Raw genomic sequence first — 23,962 nt, 5'->3', positions numbered from 1 at the left:
TGCTGACACAATCATCCTCCTCCTCCTCTTCCTCCTCCTCATCCTCTTCCTGTGTGATGGGTGGCACAGCAGGAACACTGTCTGGATAAAGGGGGCCTTGAGAGGCAAGGAAGTCCTCCTCTTCCTGCCTCTGTTCTGCCTCAAGTGCCCTGTCCATTATTCCACGCAGCGTATGCTCCAAGAGGTGGACAAGAGGTACAGTGTCACTGATGCATGCACTGTCACTGCTCAACATCCTTGTGGCCTCCTCAAACGGTGACAGGACAGTGCATGCATCCCTGATCATGCCCCACTGGCTTGGTGAGAAAAAACCGAGCTCCCCTGACCCTGTCCTGGTGCCGTAGTCGCACAGGTACTCATTGATGGCCCTCTGCTGCGTGTGCAGGCGCTGCAGCATGGCCAACGTTGAGTTCCACCTGGTGGGCATGTCACATATAAGGCGGTTCTTGGGCAGGTTCAACTCCTTTTGGAGCTCAGCCAGCCGAGCACAGGCATTAAATGATCGGCGGAAATGCACACAGACTTTCCTGGCCTGCTTCAGGACATCATGTAAGCCGGGGTACCTGCCCAAGAACCGCTGCACCACCAGGTTAAGGACGTGAGCTACACAGGGCACATGGGTCAGTTGTCCCTGTCGGAGGGCGGAGAGGAGGTTGGTGCCATTGTCACAAACCACCATTCCTGGCTTAAGCTGGCATGGCGTCAACCACCTCTCGGCCTGCCCCTGCAGAGCTGACAAAACATCCGCCCCAGTGTGGCTCCTGTCCCCCAAACAAACCAGCGCAAGCACGGCATGGCATCGTTTTGCCTGCGTACTTGCGTAGCCCCTGGAACGCCTACGGAGCACCGCTGGTTCTGAGGACAGAGCACTGGAAGAGGCCATGGAGGAAGAAGAAGAGGAGGGGGTGGAGGAGAGAGGTGTGTCACAACCAATAGTAGCATTTTGGAGGCGTGGTGGCGGAACAACCTCCAACACTACTGCACCTTGTCCTGCATCCTTCCCAGCTGCCAGAAGAGTGACCCAATGGGCCGTGAAAGACAGGTAACGTCCCTGTCCATGCCTGCTGGACCATGAGTCAGCGGTAATATGCACCTTACCGCTGACCGCCCTGTCCAGCGAGGCAAGGACATTGCCTTCCACATGCCGGTAGAGAGCCGGAATCGCCTTCCGTGAGAAACAGTGGCGTTTGGGGACCTGCCACTGAGGAACCGCACATTGTACAAACTCACGGAAGGGGGCTGAGTCTACCAACTGAAAAGGCAGCAGTTGAAGTGCTAGCAATTTAGCCAAGCTAGCATACAACCGCTGGGCATGTGGATGGCTGGGAGTGAACTTCTTTCGCCGGTCCAGCAGCTGGGGCAGGGACATTTGCCTGCTATAATCGGACGTGGGTGTACCGCTAGCAGAGTTCCCGGAAGCACTTGGCTGTGACACACCTAATTCTACACCTTCATTCCTCTCAGAGCAGGTTTCAGAGAGGACTGAAGGTCTAGTGGGGTTGGAGATGCCAGCTGATGAGGAGCAAGGAGAGGTCCGCTTTGTTCTTTGGTGTGGGTCTTTGAGATACGCTTGCCAACGAGCTGCATGGCAGGTCAACATATGTCTGGTCAAGCATGTGGTGCCCAAGCGGCTGATGTTTTGGCCACGCGAGATATGCTTGAGACATATGTTGCAAATAGCAGCGGTGCGATCTGATGCACTCGTCTCAAAAAAGGCCCACACCAAAGAACTTTTAGAATAACGCGCAGAGGCAGCGCCCTGCACAGGCGGAGCTCTGCGGTGTGATTCAGTCGGTGGGCTGCCCCTAAGCTGGCCCCCGGAGGGCATCCTGCCTCGTTGGACATGTGCCTCCTCCTCCTCCTCCTCCTCTCTCCTTCCAGGCACCCACGTGGAGTCAGTGCCCTCATCATCCCCTCCCTCTTCATCGCTGTAGCAAACCTGGCAGTATGCTGCAGCTTGTGGAACATGACTGCCAGATTGCTGTCCTTCTTGAGCATCCCCTCTCTCTGCGCTCACGCTACTGCCTTCCTCTAGCTGAGTGTCATCATCAGAGCCCACAAAACACTGGGCATCCTCCTGGAGCATGTACCCAACACTGTGCTCAAAGAGTTCAGGAGACTCCTCAGGAGGACGTGGTGGGTCTAGGGAAGGAGTCACTGATGATGACATTGAGAGGAGGGAAGACGATGCGTTGGCAGCTGCTTTGCTAGTACCCTGAGACTGGGTGAGAGAGGATGAGGAGGATGAAGAGGGCTTGGTCATCCACTCTACCAAGTCGTTGGCATGTTGCGGTTCAACATGTCCAGCTGCCGAAAAGAAGGACAAGCGTGTCCCATGGCCACGTGCTGATGACAATGCACCGCGTCCACGACCAGCACTGTTGTCTCTAGACACAGAGCCTGCTTGCCCTCTTTTATTGGCTCGCACCTGTCTGCCTCTCCTTGCTGGCCTTCCAGACATGGTAATGGCCTGAAGGGAGTTGGGTAAAACAGCAGTGTAATGGAGTCACACAACACCCACTAAGCCCTGCAGATGGCTCTATTAGAGAACAGCAATAAACGGTAGATACAGGTGTATATAGTGCTGGAGTCACACAACACCCACTAACTCCTGCAGATGCCTTTATTATAGAACACCAGAGATAAAGGGGTATACTGTAATTGAGTCACACAACACCCACTAAGCCCTGCAGATGGCTCTATTAGAGAACAGCAATAAAGGGTAGATACAGGTGTATATTGTGCTGGAGGCACAAAAAACCCACTAACTCCTGCAGATGCCTTTTTTATAGAACACCAGAGATAAGGGGGTATATACAGATGTATACTGTGCTGTGCTGGAGGCACACACAACTTCCAATAACTCCTGCAGTAGGCAAGTGGGCTCAAATAGAGAAGAGCTATGTAGGTGGATATAGTGGTGTGTACTGGGTACAGAGCACGCAGACAGCACGCACAAGCTCCTAACACTACTGACTGCAAGCTATATTATAAAAGATAGATCACTAGCTATATAGGTGAGGTGAATATAGCGGTGTATACTGCGGTCAGGGCACACAGACAACAACCACTACACAACAGCAAGATCGAAAATCGTCCGAAAACGATCGGTGTGTACTGTGTTGAAGGTACACAGAACACCCACTAACTGCTTCAGACGCCAACACACTACACTAGGCCGCCGCGCTGGCGGCCTTATATAGTGTGGGGCGTGTACTACACAGCCTGAGCTATGATTGGCCACAGGCATCCTGCCTGTGGCCAATCATGGCTCTCCTCGCTGCTGGCGCTGTGATTGGCCAAGCATGCGGGGTCACAGTGCATGCTTGGCCAATCATGAGCCAGCAATGCACTGCGATGACGCAGTGCATTGTGGGCTGTGAGCGCCACACGAATTTGGCGCGAACGGCCCATAAAGTTCGGAATTCGCCGAACGGGCGAACAGCCGATGTTCGAGTCGAACGTATGTTCGACTCGAACACGAAGCTCATCCCTAGTCATCAGTATGGATTCATGAAGAATTGTTCTTGCCTTACCAATCTATTAACCTTCTATGAAGAAGTGAGCTGCCATTAAGCCAAAAGGAAGGCCTGTAGATGTGGTGTATCTGTATTTTGCAAAGGCATTTGATACAGTTTCCCACAAACATTTACTGTACAAACTAAGGTATGTTGGCATGGACCATAGGGTGAGTACCTGGATTGAGTCCAAAGTGTGGTGATAAATGTCAAGTACTCAGAATGGTCTCTTGTGGAATATGGGGTCCACCAAGGATCTGTCCTGGGATCAATCCTGTTTAATTTATTCATAAACGATCTAGAGGATGGGATTTACAGCTCAATATCAGTAATTACGGTCGATACAAAGCTAAGCAGGGCAATAACTTCTGCACAGGAAGTGGAAACCTTACAAGAAGACCTAAATTAAATAATGATGTGGGCAACTACATGGCAAATACGGTTTAATGTTGATAAATGTAAGGTAATGCATTTGGGTGCCAAAAATACGAATGGAAGTTACTCGCTAGGGGGGATAACCTCTGGGGGAATCTAGGATGGAAAAGGACCTGGGGGTCCTAGTAGATGACAAGCTCAGCAATGGCATGCAATGCCAGGCTGCTACAAGCAAAGCCAGCAGAATATTGGCATGCATTAAAAGGGGGATTCACTCCAGAGATAAAACGATAATTCTCCCACTCTACAAGACTAGTATGCCATCCAGTTCTGGATACCAGTCCTCAGGAAGGATGCGCTGGAACTGGAGAAAGTCCACAGAAGGGCAACAAAGCTAACAAAGTGACTGGAGGGTCTGAGTTATGGGGAAAGGCTACAAGCATTGACTTATTCTCTCTTGAGAGGAAATATGATATGAATGTAAAAAACTTTCACAAAAATTGGAAAAGAAGTGGTTTAACCTTAAATTGCATAGAGGGAGAAGGAAGTGAATTTTCTTTTCCACAAGCAGTGGTATCAGCAGGGAGGGTAGATAGTGGGCATCTTAACGACCACAACATACAGGGGTATGTACCGCCCCTCCCCCCCCCCAGATCTTCCGGGAGCAGAAAGATACCTCCAGATACAGGGAGCGGGCTTACATTAACTCTGGGGCTGAGTCCATGGCTATAATGGGAAGTTAGAACAAATATGGGCGCCAGTCACTTTAGGTAGTTTTCAATGCTTTCATGAAGAACTTGAAAGAAGTAGTAGTAAAGAGGTTGAGGGGAGGTTGCAGATAACCTTTTGTAGCAGATCAGTTACAGACTCCTTAGATTAAAGGACAAAACACAGCTTTCTTCTAGCAGATCTTGAATATCTGGGTAGGCCTCTCACACAGACCTAGCAATCAGTAAATGTCTGGCTAAGTCTCTCTCACAAATTTAGCAGCCAGGAGTTTGTTACCTTGATTGGATTGTAGAACAGCTTCACAGTACCAGAACCTTTAAGCCGACCCAGCGGTACTGTGAGGGTAGGTTATATGTAGGTGTGTCCTCCAAACGAGTCACCAGGCCCTTCTGAGAGGCCAGCCTTCATCCTGGCTCTCTCCATCAAGGGTCCTCCCCTGGATCTCCTCAGCTTGGCTCGGCTTCTACCAAACGGCCAAGACAGTCTAAGGACCACCTCAGAAGTAGTGGGCCCCAGACAGGCTTCTGGGACTACTTGCACAGCTTGCAGCAGCATAGCCTCAGGCCTGAAAGGCCATGAGGGGAAGACTGACCAAAGAACATGGCATCTGTTCAATAAATACCCCTTCCCAGAATGCACAGCGGCAGGAACCTCCTACTGGGCTGTTTCTGGAAAAAGAATATTCATTACAGCTTAACTATTATTATTCTCACACTATCCTGTGGTACCAGTGACACCTACTGGCAACAGTGGGAAATGCACAACACAGTCAAATTTAGGACAGAATCAATAAACTATCTACAATCAATGTGAGTTGGTTACAGCTTAGCCAAAAAATAAATGTGCATTATAGTCCCATTTTTAGGAACAGGGTGCTACAGGTATACAATGTACTATTGACATAAGCACATACACACAAATCATACGTTGAACTGGATGGACTGTTGTATTTTTTCAACCTCACCACCTATGTAGCAATCAAGTACATTTTTGTTTCAGGGTTTAATACTGCTTTAAATAAAGAACAGCAAAATACTTTCTTCGGACAAAGGAAATTGTTCACTCAGCAGTACATGATTGTATAACTACACACTCGTTGCCTCTTTTAATTACTCTCTTTTCATAACTGTGATTTTCAGCATACTTTTTTGATTATTCTGTTCCGTTATATTATCCTATTAGGAGTAATAAATCTCCTATACACATAATGAAGTTACCTTGTTGCAGTTTAAGCAAAACGATGAAAGAAATGAGAAATTGCAAATTCATGCACTAGTTTTTTATAGTAGCTTCATTTTTTCCAACACATAAGACTTTCCAAATTAGACCTCTTTATCTCAGAATTTTACAGGTAATTTACTAAAAGTGTATTTTTTACTCTGGCCTATGCTTTCCAAATTCCTGGGATGGAAAACAGGGACACATTAACAGCATGCTTTGTGCACCATGGTAAAAAATAGGCATGGCCTAAAGGATGTGGGTTTTAATAAATAGGTGTGGTTTAATGATTTAACAATCATATAAAAATAAAAATATAGCTTGGGAAAAATGTTCTTTTTACAGCTAAAAAGTTGTGCAACTTTTACCTTTACAGCTGCCATCAGATGAACAGACTGAAAGTGGTGGTAAATCCTCTCTTATACCCAGTGAAGTGAATAATCTCAGATAATTCACAAGGATGAAAGAAACCCTCCTACATACGTTTTAATTGTTTATCTGCAGTCTTCTCTTCTCTTCTCTTCTCTGCGCTTCTTCCAAAGGGCAGAATCATGTTAAAATCTTTCTCCATGTGTTAGTATGACAGAGGAGGGGTGGAGAGTTGCAGTTACAGTGTATGAGAGCTGATTGGAGGAAAGGCACCCCCCCACAGCAAACAGGAGTGAAGGAAGGATACAGAGCTGTGCTGTAAATAGACAAGCTTTGTGCTGAGCTCCCTCCCCATCACAAATGTATCTCATGTGTGAGGCCGCGTACACACGCGCGGACTGTTCGCCCAACTTTGTCCGTCCAACAGTTTCGGCAAACAGTCCGCTCAAACTTAGCATGGACGGACATGGCCACACACGACGGACGAACAGTTTGCTGAAACCGTGCGCGATGACGTTTCGGCACGCACGACGGATCGAAAATTTCGACGTCCAATACACTGCAATGCAACCTTCCGACGTGGAAATCCTTTCTGAGCATGCGCGAGACTTAGTTGGCCGAACAAGCCTACACACGAGCGAACAGTCCGCTGAAACCTTGTTTCAGCGGACAGTTTTTCGGAATTTCCGTAAGACCTTGTTCGTCCAACTGTCCGCTGAAACTGTCCGCTGAAGCCCCACACACGAGCGGACTGTCCGCCCAAACACTGTTCAGCGGACAAGGTTGGGCGAACAGTCCGCCCGTGTGTACGCGGCCTCAGGAAAACTTCTCAGAAGTGACTCATGCTGATAACAGAGGAATGAAGCACCAGAGAGAAACGACTCTTACAGCTTTGGAGAGATAAGTAAACAGCACAGATATATGTTCTTTGTTCAGATTTTGTGACTGAGGTTTACACTTACTTTAATGTCATACATGGAAAGATATTTGGCAGGGACAGAGATTAGTAAAGGGAAAAAATAAACAAGTTCCAGTGTTCAGATGAGGTTTTCTAATGTCCTGTGTACATGAAGCCTTAGAGCTGAGACTGCTATCTAGGCCTTCTCATCCGACATCTGTGCCTGACCTCACAAATGCGCTTCTGGAAGAATGGTCAAACATTCCCATAGACACACTCCTAAATCTTGTGACCAGCCTTCCCAGAAGAGTTGAAGCTGTTATAGCTCCAAAGGGTGGCCAGCTCAATATTGAACACTACGGCCTAAGACTGGGATGCCATTAAAGTATGTAAAGGCAAGTGTCCCAATACTTTTGATAATATAGTGTATAGTATATTAATACATGTTGATTATATCCCCCTTAATCTCCTCTTCTCAAGCGAGAATAGATTAAGTTCAGTTAATCTTTCCTAATAGCTGAGCTCCTCCATGCCTATCAGTTTGGTTGCCCTTCTCTGCACTTTTTCCAGTTTGCTGATATCCACAAGACCATAAACTTTTTCCAATGCAGAAAATGGACACAGAATCTGATATTTTCTGTGATAAAGAAGAAGAAGGCCAGACAAGAGAACCTCCACAAAACCAGTGGTAGACATGAGCCCACATCAAGGTAAAGAGGCTGTGGTATACCGTAAGGCAGGGGTAGGCAACCTCAGCCCTCCAGCTGTGGTGAAACTACAAATCCCGTCATGCCTCTGCCTATAGGAGTCATGTCTGTGATTGTTAGGGTCTTGCAATGTCTCATGGGACTTGTAGTTTCACCACAGCTGGAGGGCGGAGGTTGCCTACCCCTGCCCTAAGGATTGTTCCACTGGTAGGCAGATTATAGACAGGTTACACATGTTGCATAGTTAATATTGTGATGAACAGCCCCGTTTCAGCTGTGAATGGAGTGTATCTGCCACATAGGATTTTGCCGTTCATAAGATAAACAGGTGGCAGTAAAAGGTCTGTAGCAGGGGTTAAATCACTGGCCACATCTTGATCCCCACCTGGGGGATAATTTGCCCTTCCCCGTTTTGGTGGATTGTTGTTGGGAAAGGATACAAGTGAGCTGTTAGGACACATGTCTGCGGTTCTGAAACAGACCCAGTGGGGTCTACCTACTAGCCAGCAGGCTTAATAACTGTTTCTGTGGGATTTTTGCTTTGGACTGTGATTCTTACCCCTGCAAGGAAATGTCTTGTTTTGCTGCAACACTGACCAATAAACACAGGCAGTAAGCCCTTTAACCCACTTGATTGCTTGAATTAACTCTCTACGAGCTCTCCGCTTAAAGCTGAACCCCAGAATACATTTACCTGTTACCATTTTTGCCTTACAAGAGCAAAAAGGTTCCCTTCATGACCCCCCTCAAAATCAGTTGGCACAGATGGATCAGAATATGTATCTCTTATTCTATAGGGCAATTATAGCTTTTAATATTATTAGCTATCAGAAAATTGTTCAATTCTTTTGAAGATGAAGTACCAAGCTGCAGGACAAAATTATAGTAAGGAATCAGACAAAAAAGTCAGAGTAGGTAGCACACATACTGTATATAAACAATGATAACACAGGACTAGCTATAAAAAGAAAAAAAATGGAACAATCAGAAAATCTTTCAAAATGCAAAAGCTGAACCTGACCTAAAGCTGACAAAAGTTTTTGCTCAGCAAGTAATAAAGTGTACTGAGCAGTTTATATTAAACAGTTCACCTAGGTGACATAACATGCACATTGATAAAGTTCTTGCACACAGAGCAAAGTTTATTAAGCACAGCCGGAACTATAATAATGTGACCAGCGGTGAGAGGAGGATGCTGCTGAATGAGTCAACAGGGAAAACAGCGCTAGCCATTATAAATTCGAATAGGATGGCTTCATTTTGAATAGTTATTTGCATCTCTTTATATCAACTATGGCCCAGTATTGTCTATTATTTACAAGATATATTATAGTATAAATGTATCATTTGGCACAATACACATGCACTGTGTCTAAACATTTTTTTTATGAATAACTTATATTGATAACCCTGAAATGTATTCATGAGCTTTTATTGATTAATGTTTTTTTTTCAGACTTATGAATTACTCATGAAGATAATCTATGAGTAATGAGATTTCTGTAAAGCACTTTATCCCCAGCACCGAATATGACAACATTTTTGGTGCATTCATTGCAAAAATGTAAATCTTTGGACCATATTATTTACATTTTTATGTAAAAAAAAAAAGGTACACTAATTTTAAGCTTGCAAGGAAGTGATAAGGACGTTGCATTTATGGTAATGCCAACTGGTATATTCTGTACCTGCTGATAATGTCCCAAAGATTAATACTAAAGATGTCGGGAACTAAAGTGTATTGGGTACATAAAAGTACAATTTGATACTCTTCCACTCACTCCTGAGAGCTGGGCTCTGTGGCAACAGCCAGCATATAAGAAAACTGAACCGTACCAAGGAGAGGGATGAGGTCCAAAGTACCACAAAGATGAGCCACAGGGATGTAGTACCCAAATAAATAGAAAAAAACAACTGAATCTAAAAACAATGGTCTGGCAATTACTTGACTGAGTTCCTTAAGGACCCTCAGATGCAAGCCATCTGGTCCCAGTGACTTATTAGGCTGGATTCACACCGCTGCGGGGGGAGAACCGGATGTGATTCGCACAGCAAATCACATCCGATCTCCGTAGCGCTGCGAGTTCAGCCATACAGATAGTATGGCTGAACTCGCAGCGGTCCCGCAACAAACTCGCACGGGACCCTTTTTTGGGTCCGCAACGGAATCGGATCGCATGGGGGTTCACACCATGCGATCCGATTCCTGTGCGAGTCGGCAGATCGCACTGCGATATGCCGACGGATCTGGGGGTGTCATTAACATAACATTGACACCCCCAGCCGTCCGCATAGGGCAGTGTGAACTGCCGGCGGGAGGTATGCGATGCGGGAAAACGCCGCGGATTCGTGGCGTTCCCGCATCGCAGCAATGTGAACCTAGCCTAAATGTTACGTTTTTCAAGTCTATTTCTAATTCTGTCCTCTGTTAGCCATGAGGATGCTTCCTGTAACGTGCCATGAACATAACATTGCAGTTTTGGTTACTGAAGCCCCCAGACTCTCTTGTGATGAAAACTGAGGATAAGAATAAATTCAATACCTTCGCCATCTCTCCATCCTTAGTAACCAGAATGCCTTCATCAATCTTTATGGGACCAATATGATCTGACTTTCTTTTCTTACTATTTATGTACTTAAAGAATTTCTTTGGATTTTTCTTACTCTGTGTCTTTCGTGTTCTATCTTAGCCGCCCTCGTGGCACCCTTACACTTCTTGTTGCATTCTTTGTAAAGTTGGGATGCTGATGATGATCCATCAGCCTTGTATTCTTTGAAGGTCTTCTCCTTTGCTTTTATATGCCTTTTTAAATTGAAAGTTAAGACACCCAGGACTTTTAGTCGCTCTTTTAAATGTATTTACCATTGGGAATTCCCTTATTTAATATGCTCTTAAAGCATACCCATTTCTCCTCTGTGTTCTTTGTTCCTAAGATTTTATCCCAATTAGTATCCTCTAGCAAGGCTCGTAGCTTAGGAAAGTTGACTCTTTTGAAATTTAGTGTCTTTGTATTACCCTTACAGTATGTTTTCTATCAGTGTGATTTATACTGAAACAAATTCACCTGTGATCGCTGTTTCCTAAATTGCCCTGTATTTCCACATCTATAATCGGGTCTGTATTGTTGGTAATCAGTAGGCCTAGCAACACATTGTTTCTGGTGCGTTTACCATCTGACCCATGAAATTGTCCTGCAAGACATTTTGGAACTGGCTCGACTTAGATGAATGTGCTGTTCCTTCCACCCAGTTTATGTCTAGATAATTAAAATCCCCCATTATGACACTTCCCATCCTTGCAGCTAATCCAAATTGTGATAGGAGGTCCGCCTCCGCTCCTCCCTCTGGTTAGGGGGCCTATAGAATGCTCCCAGTATTACTTTCCCCTTAGTTTCATCCATTTTCAGCTCTACCCATAAGCATTCCATATCCTCCCTTGCTCCCTTAGTGATGACATCTTTCACATTCACTTGTACATCATTTTAGATATACGGACATACCCCTCTTCCTTTCTTACCCTCTCTATCCCTGCGATATAGGGAATAGTGATGGCAGAACAGTTCGCCCGGCGGTCGTTTCGCGGCAAATTTCGGCTGTTCGCGGTCCGCCCGTTCGGTGGACTATTGGCGCCGTTCGCCCGGCGGACTTCCGTGTTTTTACTGTGTAAAAGAACTTTGACCTGATGACACATCCATCATGGGGTACAGGACAGCCAATTGAGACATTACAGCACATGGACACTTGGACATTCCCCCTAACCTATAAATACACCTGATCCGGCGGCCATTTTACATTCTTTCTTCTGTCACTATAGGGAAAGGTTGCTGTGTGGAGCAGGGAGAGATAAATCGCTAGCTATTTGGTACACAAAAGTTCTTTTCAGGACTGGTATAGGTGTTAGGTGTATATAGGTTTGCTGTGCTACTGATTGTTGCAGCAGCCTGAGTGTCTTTTGTCAGTTTAGAGAAAGGGACAGGACGCTGTGTGCTGCTGTAGGGACAGCCAGATTAGTCATCATCATTAGCTGTTACTATCAGGTCCACAAAAGTGCTATTCCAGTAACCAGTTATTGTTCCAGCACAAGCAGCCTCTGTTTTGCCAGTTTATATAGGCACAGGCAGGAAGCAGTGTGTCAGGCAGCGAGGGTCAGTTTAAACAGTAGCTGTTACTATTAGTTCCACAAAGGTTCTTTTCAGTGGTATGGTAATAGGCTTGTACACGTATAATATTCTTTCTTCCAAATATAGAAAGAATATTATACTTGACTGCTGCCCTTCTGCTGCAGTCTGCTAATCATTCACAACTCACTTGTTCCACAAAGCTCTTTATCAGGACTGGTAACTTGGTCTGTCTAGGGTGCTACAGTACATAGGGTTGAGTGGGGTACAGTCTGCTATTCTATAAGGACTGATATCGGTCCACAATACATAGGGTTGAGGTGCACTACTGCTGACCACTGCCCTATACTGCAGCAGTCCTTCATTGGTATAGGGACTGACGTACAGTCTGCTAATCACTCACACACAACCTACTTGGTCCACAAAAGTCCTTATAAGGACTGGTAACTTGGTCTAGGGTGCTACAGTACATAGGGTTGAGTGAGGTACAGTCTGCTATTCTAAAGGACTGGTATCGGTCCACAATACATAGGGTTGAGGTGCACTACTGCTGACCGCTGCCCTATACTGCAGCAGTCCTTCATTGGTATAGGGACTGACTTACAGTCTGCTAATCACTCACACACAACCTACTTGGTCCACAAAAGTCCTTATAAGGACTGGTAACTTGGTCTAGGGTGCTACCGTACATAGGGTTGAGTGAGGTACAGTCTGCTATTCTATAAGGACTGGTATCAGTCCACAATACATAGGGTTGAGGTGCACTACTGCTGACCGCTGCCCTATACTGCAGCAGTCCTTCATTGGTATAGGGACTGACGTACAGTCTGCTAATCACTCACACACAATCTACTTGGTCCACAAAAGTCCTTATAAGGACTGGTAACTTGGTCTAGGGTGCTACAGTACATAGGGTTGAGTGAGGTACAGTCTGCTATTCTATAAAGACTGGTATCGGTCCACAATACATAGGGTTGAGGTGCACTACTGCTGACCGCTGCCCTATACTGCAGCAGTCCTTCATTGGTATAGGGACTGAGAGCTTTGTCACACGGTCATTTAAAAAATGACAGGCAGAGGAAGAGGCAGGCCCTTCCGCAGGGGTGGTAGGGGTAGGGCAGGAGCAACAGGCTTGAGCCAAAGTGGGAAGTTGCAGAAGGTGCGTTCAATTACTTTAAAGGACGCACCAGACTTGGTTGCACCCTCCTCATCCTCTCGATCTGCACCCTCTTCTTCACTCTCTGCTATGTGCACCCCCAAAGACACTACCACCAACAACACCACCACCACCACCACCACATACCTTCCACTTGAGTCACAGGAATTATTTTCCGATCCATATCAAGAGGACATTTCTGATGCGCAGCCACTCTTGGTATTGGATCAGGAAGAGGAGGTAGCAACAACCGCTACTCAGCAGTCTGACGAAAGTACCCAGATCAGCCCAAGGAGGAGGTTGGTCCCCGGTGTTGCTGCCTACTCCGAGATCTCTACTTATAGCGGTGGGGAAGGTGACGTTGATGATGACGTGTCTAGTGATGTCACGTGGGTGCCCACAAGAGAGGAAGAGGAGGGGAGTTCAGAGGGAGATATGGACCAGCAGATAGGGAGGAGAAGCAGGAATAACTTACATTGCACAGGAGGGACAAAGCAAACTGCAAATGTATCAGGAGCGAGTCATGGACCATGTACGGTCACATCTCGCGCTCCCAGGACACCGGCACATGGCTCCGCAGTGTGGGCTTTTTTTAACGTGTCCGCTGCTGACAATAGCGTTGCCATCTGCAATCTTTGCAGTCAACGCATTAGTCGCGGTAAGCCCAACACTCACCTAGGGACGACCGCCTTAAGAAGGCACATGGGCAGCCATCACCGAGCCCAGTGGGAGCAACGGAACACACAAAGCCACACTGCAGGCTCTCACCGTCCAGCCTCGTCTTCTACTTCTCCTTCTCCTCTCTCCTCACAATTGTCCTCCACTCCACCTTCCATCACGCCAAGCTAATGTTTTTCGGCAAAAAGGCAGGCTTCCGTGGGCCTAATGTTCGAGCGTAAAAAAATGATGACACCGGATAACCCTCTTGCCCAATGGTTGACGGCTGGCTTGTCAGAACTCATAGCCCGCCAACTACTGTCATATAAACTGGTGGACTCGGAGGCCTTTTGCAAATTTGTGGCCATTGGAACACCACAATGGAAGGTCCCAGGAAGGAAGTATTTCTCAGAGAAGGGCATCCCAGAGCTATATGGCCATGTTCAGCGGCAAGTGAATGTATCTCTGGCACACAGTTTCGGTGCCAAGATACATCTGACCACGGACACGTGGTCTAGCAAACACGGGCAGGGAAGGTATATCACTTTTACTGCCCACTGGGTGAACCTTCTGACGGCTGTCAAGCATGTAACCCGTGGCACCCGTGTAGATTTGGTTTTACCGCCACGGATTGCATGCAGGCCTGACTCTTCTTCTCCTCCTCCTCCTACTCCATCCTCCTCCCTCTCCTCCTCGGCTGACTCCTCCTTTTCCGCTGCTAGCGTCTCTTCCGCTGTGCCGCCCAAGCTCCCCAGAACCTATTCGACATGCCAGGTTAGACGTTGCCATGCCGTGCGGCGTCTGTTGTGCCTGGAAGCCAAAAGCCACACTGGCCCGGCACTCCTTTCAGCTTTGCGTTCACAGGCAGATCAGTGGCTAACTCCGCTCAATTTGACAGTTGGAAAAGTGGTGTGTGACAACGGTGCCAATCTGCTTAACGCATTGAAACAGGGCAAAATCACGCACGTGCCATGCATGGCACACGTCTTAAACTTGGTCGTGCAGCGATTCGTTGTCAAATACCCTGGGGTGCAGGACATCTTGCGGCAGGCAAGGAAAATCTCGGCCCATTTCAGAAGATCTTACACGGCCATGGCTCGCCTTGCTGACATTCAGCGGCGACACAATCTGCCGGTCAGACGTCTTATTTGCGATTGCCCGACGCGATGGGACTCAACCTTCTATATGCTTGATAGGCTGCTCCAGCAGAAACGTGCAGTTAACGTCTACCTGTATGAACTCTGTGGCAGAACCGGTTCTAGGGAGCTGGAGTTTTTTTCACCGCGCCAGTGGCTGCTCATGCACGACGCATGCAGACTTCTGTGCCCATTTGAGGAGATCACCAAACTGGTCAGTCGCAGCCATGGCGCCATCAGTGACATGGTACCTTATGCCTTCTTTATGGAGCGTGCATTGTGTCGTGTCATTGATCAAGCTGTGGAGGAGCAGGAGCAGGAAGATGAGGAAGTCGCAATGCTGGATGAATTCCCAGGGGGGGCTACTCTATCTGAGACAAGTCAACAACAGGAGTCTGAAGAGGAGTCAGAGGAGGATGGTGCCGGGGCGAATGAGGAGGAGCAAGAAGAGCATGCTTTAAACCTTTCTGGGATCCCTGTTGTGCGTGGATGGGGAGCAGGGGAGGGCTGGCAGCGTTAAGCCTGGGGGGCAAGTCCAGTCGAGTGGCCCATTGTACCACCGAATCAGCCCACCATCCATGCCCACCGGGTTTTATAACATGTATTGATATTATGAAGCAAGATAAATATGACACAGCAATGACAACATGACCCCGGTCTTGGTAAAGAGCCGATGACGCGGCTCTTTACCCATGTGATTGGCCATGTGAGTGTCCAATAACAGCCAATCACATGTAAATGACAGCATGTAAAGAGAGCCGATCAGGGGCATCTCCTCGCAGGGGAGACTGTACAGACAATTAGGGTACTGATGTTGTCAGTGCAACATGTTGTCAGTGCTGCCCTAGTAGTGCCCAGAAAGTGACGCCAGTCTGTGCCCATCAGTGACACCAATCAGTACTGCCTTTCAGTGCCACCCATTAATGCCCATCATTGCCACCCATCAGTGCCCAATTATATCGCCCATAAGTTCCACCTATCAGTGCCACCCATCAGTGCCACCACCTATCAGTGAACTTTAGTGAAGGAGAAAAATTACTTACAATACCTTGAAAAAGTATTCATACCCTTTCAAATGTTCCACATGTTGTCATGTTACAACCAAAAACATAAATGTATTTTATTGGGATTTTATGTGATGGACCAACACAAGGTAGAACATAATTGTGAAGTGGAAGGAAAATGATACAAATAAATCTGTGAAAAATGTGGGGGGTAATTTGTATGGCGCCCCCCGGAGTCAATACTTTGTAGAACCCCCTTTCTCTACAAGTCTTTTTGGGGATGTCTCTACCAGCTTTGCCCATCTAGAGAGGACATTTCTGCCCATTCTTCTTCTTTGCAGAATATCTCAAGCTCTGTCAGATTGGATGGAGAGTGTTTGTGATCAGCAATTTTCAAGTCTTGCCACAGATTCTCAATGGGATTTAGGTCTGGACTGTGACTGGGCCATTCTAACACATGAATATGCTTTGATGTAAACCATTCCATTGTAGCTCTGGCTGGATGTTTCGGGTCGTTGTCCTGCTGGAAGGGGAACCTCCGCCCCAGTCTCAAGTCTTTTGCCGACTCTAACAGGTTTTCTTCTAAGATTGCCCTGTATTTGTCTCCATCCATCTTCCCATCAACTCTGACCAGCTTCCCTATCCCTGCTGAAGAAAACCATCCCCACCACATGATGCTGCCACCACCATGTTTCACGGGGGGGGGGGGCAAAAAGTTGAATTTTGGTCTCATCTGACCAGAGCACCTTCTTCCATATCTTCTCTGATGAATGCTCTCCTTGCCCGGCCCGGTCAGTTTAGGTGGACAGCCATGTCTTGATAGGTTTGCAGTTGTGCCATACTCTTTCCATTTTCTGATGATGGATTGAACAGAGATCTGTGAGGTTTCAAAGCTTGGGAGATTTTTTTTATAACATAACCCTGCTTTATATTTCTCCACAACTTTATCCCTGACCTGTCTGGTGTGTTCCTTGGCCTCCATGATACTTGTGTTTGTTCACTAAGGTTCTCCAACAAACCTCTGAGGGCTTCACAGAACAGCTGTATTTATACTGAGATTACATTACACACAAGTGGACTCTATTTATTAATTAGGTGACTTCTGAAGGCAATTGGTTCCATTAGATTTTAGTTAGGGGTATCAGAGTAAAGGGGGCTGAATACAAATGCCCCTCCCCCACACTTTTCACATATTTATTTGTATCATTTATGATTTTCCTTCCACTTCATAATTATGTGACTCTTTGTGTTGGTCCATCACATAAAATCATCAATAAAATACATTTAAATTTTTGGTTGTAACATGACAACATGTGGGGAATGTCAAGGGGTATGAATACTTTTCAAGACAATGTATTTACATTTTTTTTTTTTTTAATTCGGCTTTTTTCATATTTTAGCAAAAAATAAACCCCCTTGTGGTGATTAAATACCACCAAAACGAAAACTCCATTTGTGTGAAAAAAGGACAACAATGCAATAAGGGTACAGCGCTATTATCATTCAGAGCCCAGGTTCACACTAACATCAAGAATTAAATCAAGTGAGTACAGATGAACTATTGAACGATTTCATATTCGCATGCCAATCCTGTCTTTGGGGTGCGATTTCAGAGACATCTGTGCGTGTTCCTATACAAATGTCTATTGAAATCGCATTCCGAAGTTGCCAAAAGTAGTACAGAAACTACTTTTGGGAATCGATTTGACACTGCAAGTGGAATCGTTGCGCCGATTGCATGCCAAATCACTCCAATGAGAACCTGGTTTTAGGCTGGGTTCACACTGCTGCGATTCGGGAACGCCGCGAATCCGCGGCGGGTTCCCAAAATCGCATGCCTCCCGGCGGCAGTTCACACTGCCCTATGCGAACTGCTGGGAGTGTCAGTGAAAAGTTAATGACACCCCCAGATCAGTTTGCATATCGCAGTGCGATCTGCAAACTCGGACAGGAATCGGATCGCATGGTGTGAACACCCATGCGATCCGATTCTGCTGCGGACCAAAAAAAGGGTCCTGGGCGAGTTTGGGCCGCGTGCGATGCGAATTCAGCCATACTATCTGTATGGCTGAAATTACATTGCACAGAGATCGGATGTGATTTGCACTGCAGTGCTGTGCGAATCACATCCGATTCTCGTCACCGCAGCAGTGTGAACCCAGCCTTAATGTGAGAGCACTGAAAGCTGTGAATTGTCCTGGGTAGGAAGGGGGTGAAAGTGCCTGGCAGGCAAGAGGTTAAATGATAAGGCTGAGGGAGAGACCGAGTAAGATAGAAGAGAGGGAGGAGGGGAGAGTCTGGTCACAGCTCACTCACTTGCACAGTCCCAGCAGGAGGCTCACTCAGTGTCTTCATGTTTAGGATGGGACTTTGTAGCTGCCGACTTTAAAGTTTCCCGCCCGCATATCCCCTTTACACAGCACACGGCTGCATTGAGTGTGGGCGGGGCACAGGGAGAGAGGGGCGGGGCACAGGGAGAGAGGGGCGGGGAGAGGCAGAGATGATCGTTCTCTCATTAGTGTAGACTAGAGGAGGGCTGTACTGTGGACTCTGCAAGACGGAACACACACACACACTCAGCCCTGTGACAGGTGCAGCCAACGTCCCTGCCACAGGACACATCGCAGCCGCAGCATGGGATGGAGATCATGGAGGGATCGCTGCAATTTGGCTGCTAATTCAGGATCCAGCCTTGTTCACCCCCCGCTGGAGCTGCCCAAGCAGTAGCACTTGGCCGGGTCCAGAAACTGCACATGTGCATTTCTGAGCTGGCCGCATAGCGGCCCTTTTACAGGGAATCAGAGCAGCCTGGGGGGAAATTGCCACTCTGCCCCCCAGCCCAGCCCGCCCCTGATGGGGAGAGGAGAATGAAGAGGACAACATTATCCTGGATGATGAGCAGGAGCCAGGCCACCACACCGCTTCCACTTTAGTGCAAATGGGGGCCTTCATGCTCCAGTGTTTTAATAGGGACCCCCGTATAAAAAGCATAAGGGTCAAGGACCAGTACTGGGTGGCAACGTACTTAGACCCCCGGTACAAACACAAAATGTTACCGCCGTCGCAGAGGGCTGTCAGAATGCAGCACTTCCAGGCCTTGCTTCGAGAAATGCTGCATTCTGCTTTTGCGTGCGCTGGCAGAGGAGCAATTCACACTCCCAGAGAAGGAGTTGCGGGTACCAATCCAACAGCGCCTGCAAGAAGAAGCCGGTTTGAAGATGTGTTGGTGACTTCGGATATGAGGTCATTTTTTCAGCCGACCCATCGACAGGTGTCATCCAGATCCAGCATCAGGGAACGCCTAGACCGTCAGGTGTCCGACTACATCGGGTTAACGGCCGATGTGGACGCTCTGAGGAGTGATGAACCCCTGGACTACTGGGTGGGCAGGCTTGACCTCTGGCCAGAGCTTGCCCTATTTGCAATGGAACTGTTGGCTTGCCCCTCATCCAGTGTCCTGTCCGAAAGGACGTTCAGCGCAGCAGGGGGGATCGTGACTGATAAGCGCACTCGCCTAGCTCACAACAGTGTTATCTACCTCACATTTTTAAAAATGAATGAGGCATGGATCTCGGAGGAATTCAACACATGTGACCAGTAGACCATGTATATGTCTATAAACAATTTTTTTCATCGAGCACACAGACCTTCTTTCTTCATTTGGCTCACTTCCTTGTCCAAAAAAAGCACACCGTACTATATGCCCGTACCCTCCTCTTTGAAGAGGTTGAGCTGTGTCATATTTCTACTGGGGCTGCTTATTATGAGGTGGCTCCCACCATCCCTGTGCTGTGCTGACATCCTCCTGGGGCTGTACCTCTGCTGTGCATATTATGAGGGGCTCCCACCATCCCTGTGCTGTGCTGACTTCCTCCTGGGGCTGTACCTCTGCTGTGCATATTTTGAGGTGCTTCCACCATCCCTGTGCTATGCTCATTATGAGGGGCTCCCACCATCCCTGTGCTGTGCTGACTTCCTCCTGGGGCTGTACCTCTGCTGTGCATATTTTGAGGTGCTCCCACCATCCCTGTGCTATGCTCATTATGAGGGGCTCCCACCATCCCTGTGCTGTGCTGACTTACTCCTGGGGCTGCTTATTATGAGGGGCTCCCACCATCCCTGTGCTGTGCTGACTTCCTCCTGGGGCTGTACCTCTGCTGTGCATATTATGAGGGGCTCCCACCATCCCTGTGCTGTGCTGACTTCCTCCTGGGGCTGTACCTCTGCTGTGCATATTTTGAGGTGCTTCCACCATCCCTGAGCTATGCTCATTATGAGGGGCTCCCACCATCCCTGTGCTGTGCTGACTTCCTCCTGGGGCTGTACCTCTGCTGTGCATATTTTGAGGTGCTCCCACCATCCCTGTGCTATGCTCATTATGAGGGGCTCCCACCATCCCTGTGCTGTGCTGACTTACTCCTGGGGCTGCTTATTATGAGGGGCTCCCACCATCCCTGTGCTGTGCTGACTTCCTCCTGGGGCTGTACCTCTGCTGTGCATATTATGAGGGGCTCCCACCATCCCTGTGCTATGCTCATTATGAGGGGCTCCCACCATCCCTGTGCTATGCTGACTTCCTCCTGGGGCTGCTTACGGTGAAGGTGTCAGTGCTGTATATCACGGTGCTGATGTCAGTGCTCTCTGTCACGGTGCTGCTGTCAGTGCTGTATATCACTGTGCTGGTGTGAGTGCTTTATGTCACGGTGCTGATCTCAGTGCTCTCTATCACGGTGCTGCTGTCAGTGCTGTATATCACGGTGCTGGTGTGAGTGCTTTATGTCACGCTGCTGATGTCAGTGCTCTCTATTACAGTGCTGCTGTCAGTGCTGTATATCACGGTGCTGGTGTGAGTGCTTTATGTCACGCTGCTGATGTCAGTGCTCTCTATCACGGTGCTGCTGTCAGTGCTGTATATCACGGTGCTGGTGAGAGTGATTTATGTCACACTGCTGATGTCAGTGCTCTCTATCACGGTGCTGGTGTCAGATGACTCTATCACGGTGCAGGTGTCTTTGCTGTATGTCACGCTGCTGATGTCAGTGCTCTGTATCACGGTGCTGCTGTCAGTGCTGTATATCACGGTGCTGGTGTGAGTGCTTTATGTCACGCTGCTGATGTCAGTGCTCTGTATCACGGTGCTGCTGTCAGATGACTCTATCACGGTGCAGGTGTCATTGCTGTATGTCACGCTGCTGGTGATCATCTCCTGCACCCTCTTCTTTGCCTACCCTGGTCCCTGACCTTCCCTCTCCTCCATTGCCTTCATGCGCTCCACAGTCCTGAATTGTCACAACAATTTCCCATATAAAAAAAATGCTTGTAGTTGTCGATCCCAGATTCAGCTCATACATGTGTTATGTCATTGGCCATGTGGTGGGACTATGTTTGCACAGCTAATAATTATTTTGTGGCTGCAAATTTGACCTATATGTTCGCCTCCCATTGAAGTCAATGGGGCCCGCCGCGAACGTTCCAGTTCGCGAACTATCGGCCGCGTTCGCAGTCCGCGAAACGTCCCGTCGGAAGTTCGTCCATCACTAATAGGGAATACCCTTGAATGGTTGCCAGCCAATCATTAGAGCTGTTGAACCAAGTCAAAGAAATTCCTAAAAAAAAATATAAATCCTTTTCGTACAACAGTAGCTCCAGTTCTCCCATCTTGTCTGCCAGGCTCCTGGCATTGGTGAACATGCCACGTAGTTTAGACCAGTCGCACACTGTCTTCTTAAGGGGGGTTCTGAGGTTGCAAATAGGACTTGTTACTATATTTACTTCGGGTTTAGGTGCTTTAGTCAACCTACCACTAATGCCCCCAATATTACCCTCTGGAATATGTTCCACGCTAAATATCTCTACCTCTGGACCCTCCCCCTCATCACCTAGTTTAACCACTTTCATACTGGGCACCCTTCTGTCCAAATCAATTTTCAGCTTTCATAGCTGTCGCACTTTGAATGACAGTCATACAACACTGTACCCAAATTACATTTTTATCATTTTTTTTCCCCCAAATAGAGCTTTATTTTGGTGGTATTTGATCACCTCTGTGTTTTTTTTTTTTGTTTAACCACTTGCCGCCCTCTCTATAGGCACATGACGGCTGCAAAGTGGTTTCAAAATCCTGACTGGATGTCATAGGATGTCCTCAGGATTTTGGCACGCATCGCAGCGATCGTTGTTGCGGGGTGTCAGACTACGATCTCGGTAAAGAGTCTCCGACGGAAACTTGTGTCCAATCACGGCTGATCACAGTGTAAATAGGAAGAGCCGGTGATCGGCTTTTCCTCACTCGCGTCTGTCAGACGTGAGTAGAGGAGAGCCGATCAGCTTCTCCTCTGACACTGGGGGTCTGTGCTAATTATCAGCACAGCCTCCCAAGGATGCCCACACTGGACCACCAGGGATGCCACCAGACCACCAGGGATGCCCAGCACCAGGTATGCCAGCCTAGACTACCAGGGATGCCAGTCAGTGCCCACAAAGGATGCCAATCAGTGCCCACAATGGATGCCAATCAGTGCCCACAATGGGCATCACTGATTGGCATGCATTATTGTTTGGCACTGATTGACATCCATCAGTACAAAACAATACAATACAATGTCGCCGATCAGTGTCCATCCGTGCCACCTATCAGTGCTCATCCACGCCAACTATCATTGCGCATCCATGCCTATCTGTGCCACCTATCCATGCCCATCTGTGCCGCCTATCCATGCCAATCTGTGCCAGCTATCAGTGCCAATTTGTGCCACCTATCAGTGTCCATCCGTGTCGCCCATCAGTGCCACCTATCAGTGCCCATCAGTGCCGCCTATCAGTGCCACATATCAGTGCCCATCATTGCCACCTCATCAGTGCCACTTCATTGGTGCCACCTCATCTGTGCCCATCAGTGCCGCCTTATCAGTGCCTGTCAGTGCAGCCCCATCAGTGCCCATCAGTGAAGGAGAAAACGTACTTATTTACAAAGTTTTGAAACTGAAACAAAAAAAAACATTTTTTTTTCAAAATTTTTGGTCTTTTTTTTTTTTGTTTAGCAAACAATAAAAACCGCAGAGGTGATCAAATACCACCAAAAGAAAGCTATATTTGTGGCAAAAAATTATAAAAATTTCATTTGGGTACAGTGTGGCATGACCGTGCAATTGTCATTCAAAGTGCCACAGCGCTTAAAGCTCAAAATTGGTTTGGGCAGGAAGGTGTTTAAGTGCCTGGTATTGAGGTGGTTAGTGGCTAGTTCTGTGTATGTGTCGGCTCACAACTTCCACCTTTAATTGCAACTAGGATCATCCTGCTAGTTCTGTGTATGTGCTTTTGGTGATCTATGTTGCTGTCAAATTCTTTATCTCTGTCCATATTAGAATGATGTTTATTTAACTTTCTTATTTTCTCACTATACCTAAAATTTAGGAGCTGTTCTTATCTTTATGGCACTAACCCTTTCTGCTCTCTTGCTGTGTCTTGTAGTTAGCCTTGGTGTGAGAAGTTCATTCTGTTAGCCATGTGTTCCTCCTATGCAACCTTAATTAATTGGCAATACCCCCACCCAAATTCAGTATAAAATTAGACCTTACATAGGGAATGCCCAGGCAGGGGTTTTGCACAGGCAGGAGTTGCATTGGCCACTAACATCTTGGATAAAGTATTCATATTGGATTAAGTATTGCACTTCTACTCAGCACTTCAGCGAATGCACAAAGCGAAAATACATAACAGACTTCAGCAGAACATTAAACAGACTACAGGTGACCTTATTCTCCAAACTTTTTCTTCTCTTATTCATGCTTCCTCTCAATCTCACTACTCTGTATCATGCACTCTCTATTTTTCCTTCTCACAGTTGCATCGTCTCTGCTTAAATTCTCACTCCTTCACCCACCTTCTCCACCCCACAGCTTGCATATATCACCCTCACTCTTGTCTTCACCTTATTACTGCACTCATCAGCTCCTGCTAACTCTAAATCCATATACTAATAAAGCCTGCAGGCCACTGGGGCATGTCCCCCAACATAAGTCGCACTCCCATATCACCTCTCTCACCCTTCTTCTTCTCCTAACTTCTGGAGATATTT

Source organism: Lithobates pipiens, unplaced genomic scaffold, assembly GCF_037356315.1.
Source record: "Lithobates pipiens isolate NorthernLeopardFrog02 unplaced genomic scaffold, aLitPip1_a1.2 Scaffold_13, whole genome shotgun sequence".
Lineage (NCBI taxonomy): Eukaryota > Metazoa > Chordata > Amphibia > Anura > Ranidae > Lithobates > Lithobates pipiens.
Note: the sequence above shows the minus strand (reverse complement) of the source record.